Genomic DNA, 4,108 nt, shown 5'->3' with positions numbered 1-4,108 from the left:
TATATATATATATATAAATAAATATATACTGTACATATATAAATTAACTAATTAGTTGCACATTTTTTCTGAAATTAATTGCGATTTTAAAGTTTTTAAATATACTTTTATATTGCAATAATTTCACATTCAATCTTCAAATTAATGTTGAAACAACATAATGACAGTATATTTTTAATATTTGTTTAATGACATCTTTTTTTATGACTGAAGGCCAGTATCACTGATGTACTACTGAGGTCTCTATGAAACTCTATTGAGAGCTATTCATTTTAACATTTTAACCCATTATGTCCATAAATGTCATATTTAGCTGCCTGTGCCCTTCAGCGAGTAGAAAATATACAGTGATATTTTCAATAATTGAATAAAGTTATCAAACGCTAAATTCTAAATTAAATATAGATAAATCCTTAAAGCTACAACAGTTATTGATTTCCTCTTTTTTCTTTTGATATTTGATGAACAGAATCTCAGCAGCTGGTTATTAGGTTATTGGGCTGCTATTACTTTAAGAGCTGAACGTGATGCGGATCTGACACTGAATGCTCGTAGTTTCATTCACACTTTAATGTGAGAAGAGCTTGTGCTACGAGCACAGTATAACAGCTGACAGGAAAACTGGTTTTTACTGACATATGCCTGACAACATCTCATCTGATCGCAGTTCACTGTTGTTCTGCTGAAGCTCCTCGTCACCTCGTTACCGTTTCCGCGCTCGTTTGGATCGAAGTTGGATCACGCGTCTGAAAAGTCTCCAGTTTGATGTGCTCGTAAAGACATGCTGCACGTCTAAATAAACGCAATTCTTGTCAAGAAAAAAGAGACAGAAGCAGCACCCAAGCTACGCCCCTTTATTAAATATTTTTAATGCATTGAACTGAAAAAATTAATCGCCTGCATTCGCACGCCAATTTTGACAGCACTAATATATGAAATACTTAATGTTTACTTGCATGTCATCAGAACCTTCATCAGAGCACAGTGAACATGCAAATGTGTTTTTAAATAATATATATTTAAAGGTGACATATCATGAAAATCTACACTGTTTAGAGTCCCAGCCTCAGACGAGACAACAGAGCAGTGGATTTATTGATTTATTTACTGTATATTGCTGCTGCCACACAGATCTAAAATAAACATGAGATTTATTTCCCAGCCGTTTACCTTCACAGACATAACCCACTGTTTTTGTAACTCGTGTGTGTGTTTAACGTAAACTTGTGTGTGAATGAGAACTTAGTTTAGTACTCACATGCTGTGACAGCCGCTTTCTGTCCGTGTGCTTCGGATGTGTGCACTCAGAAAACCATATATCTGAAGTTTAAACTCATATGGTTTAAACCGCATGATTTCAGCACGATAAACATGATAATCAGAACCAAAACAGATGTTTTTAGCAGGTTCTAGCTGCTCTATTCTGGAAAAGGGGGCGGGGAGCAGCAGCTCATTTGCATTTAAAGAAACAGGCCCTAAAAACAGCTTGTTTCTGCTTCCACTCCAAATAGGCATTTTCAAAATGATATAATAAATGATCTGTGGAGTATTTTGAGCTGAAACTTCACAGACTTATATTACACATTGTAAAAAGGGGCATAATATGTCTCCTTTAAATACAAATATTTAAATATTAATTTAAAATCTTAGGGAAACAATATAAAAGAATATATACAAATATGAATAATGAAAAGAGTGTCAGGCTGAGGGTTTAGAGTGTTTAGTTAGTGATGTTTCATGTTTGTTTTGGCAGGTTTTCTTCAAGGCCAAGTCGAAGTACTCTCCTCACCTTCTCAAATATAAGTGAGTGATGAAGCTGATGTTTGAGCTTCTCTCTGTGAATCGGGCCGGTCGTGGCGCTGATGTTCTCGTGCGTCTGCAGGTTTCCTCTGAACCTGATGTTCGTCGGCGTGAGCTTGCTGTTTCTGCTGGTCAATCTGACCTGTGCTCTGCTGGTGAAGATGAGCCACGCTCAGGTCAAGAGCGTCGTTCTGGTGCGCGTCGCCATCAACGACTCGCTCTTCGTCCTTGGTGCCGTCTCGCTCGCCGTCTGCCTCTACAAGATCGCCAAGATGTCGCTCGCCAGCATTTACCTGGAGTCCAAGGTGAGAAACACACACTTCAGACATAGCTAAGAGAAATTCTGCCAGCGTTTACACTACATTAGGGTTCCCCAAACTGCACTGATGAAAAGCTAATAATTCATGAAATCATAAAAATATAAAATTAAAACAAACAATTGTATTTAATAATAATAATAATAATAGCATTCGTTTTATTATGATAATTTTAATTAGAAGAAAAATAATTAAATCGTAAAATGTCAAATTAAAACAAATAATTATTTAATAATATAACAGAAAAACAAAAATACAACAAAACTAAATAATAAAAATGTAAATGTAAAATAAATAATTGTATTTTATTAATAATAATGTTATTATAATAATTAAAAAAACAATAAAACATTAAAAAGTGAATCATAAAAATGTAAATAAAAAAACAAACGAAACAAAAATTCATAAAAATCAATTAAATCATAAAAATGTAAAATTATAACAAATAATTGTATTTAATAATAATAATAATATAATAGGTATTTTATTATAAAATTTTAATGAAAAATAAAAATTAAAAAATTAAAACGAAATCATAAAAATATCACATTAAAATCAAACAAAACATTTCAATTAATTAGAATAAATTAAAACTAATTAAACTGTAAAACTAAGATAGTTGTATTTAATAATAATAAGTAATAATTTTGTTATAATAATTTTAATAAAATCAATAAAATACTTACAAAAAATTAATTACATCATACAAATGTACCATTCTAGCAATTACAAAAAATACAAAGCACAACAATTTATCAAATCATGAAAATGTCAAATTAAAAAACAATTCTAAAATAAAAACAATCAAAATAAAACACTTACTGAAAATTACATCTTAAAGATGTGAAACTTAAATAATGTAAAAAAACAAAACACCTACTGAAAATTTCATGAAATCATAAAATAAACAAAATTTATATGAATAATTATTAAATTAAATTAAAATAAAAACTTTTTTTTTTTTGAAATAAAGCAATTACTAAAAATATGAAATATTTTACTTGTTTACTTGCATTTCATGTTTCCATTAATCGTCATGCAAATGTTGTTCAGTGGTTTGTCTGATGAATAAGTGTGTGTGTGTGTGTGTGTGTGTTTGTGTGATAAAAACATTCAAAATACAACTTACTAAAAAATATTTAAAATAATTATTAAATTAAATTACAATAAAAATATAAAATATAAAATGTAAATAATAAAATGTAAAACAAATTCAAATTAAAACGCTTACTAAAAATAGGAAATATTTTACTTGTTTACTTGGATTCATGTTGCTATTGATGGTCATCAGAAAACCGTGAACACGTTGTTAAATTATTGAAATATTAAATTTCACTTCAAGCAAATGTAAACAATGTATATATAATAATGATAAAAAGTGGTTAATCTGAGAAAAAGTTAGTGAATGTGTGTTTAACCCCGTTGTTTCTCAGGGCACGTCGGTGTGTCAGGTGACGCTGATCGGGCTGATGGTGATTGTCCTGTACGCGTCGCGCGCCTGTTATAATCTAGTGGTTCTGGCTCTGAGCAACACAGAGAGCATCAGCTCGTTCGATTACGACTAGTATAACGTGTCGGATCAGGTGCGCATCTCTCAGCTCAGCATCTCCGGACTCGCTCGCTCTGGATCAGGAATAAAGCTGCTGTTTCTCTGCTTCTGCAGGCGCATCTGCGCTCCAGTCTGGGAGACGCTGGTTACGTCGTGTTCGGCGTCATTCTGTTCGTCTGGGAGCTGCTGCCCATGTCTCTGGTGGTTTTCTTTTTCCGTGTGCGAAAACCGGCCCAGGACCGGGTGAGCCGGACTGATCTGATGAGTGTTTGCTAGAGATGTAATGATATCAAAATCTCACGATACGTGACCCTGGACCACAAAACCAGTCATAAGGGTCAATTTTTTTAAATTGAGATGTATATATCATCTGAAAGCTGAATAAATGAGCTTTCCATTGATGTATGGTTTGTTAGGATCGGACAATATTTGGCCGAGATAC

General features: G+C 32.6%; 1 pseudogene; it reads left to right on the top strand.

The window, feature by feature from the left end:
• The window catches only part of LOC107661161 (integral membrane protein GPR137B-like), a 12,040-nt pseudogene that overhangs the window by 3,494 nt on the left and 4,438 nt on the right, over positions 1-4,108 (top strand).

The sequence above is a fragment of the Sinocyclocheilus anshuiensis genome, unplaced genomic scaffold (assembly GCF_001515605.1).
Source record: "Sinocyclocheilus anshuiensis isolate Anshui unplaced genomic scaffold, SAMN03320099.WGS_v1.1 scaffold2737, whole genome shotgun sequence".
NCBI lineage: Eukaryota > Metazoa > Chordata > Actinopteri > Cypriniformes > Cyprinidae > Sinocyclocheilus > Sinocyclocheilus anshuiensis.
This window is presented reverse-complemented; position numbering and strand designations above follow the sequence as displayed.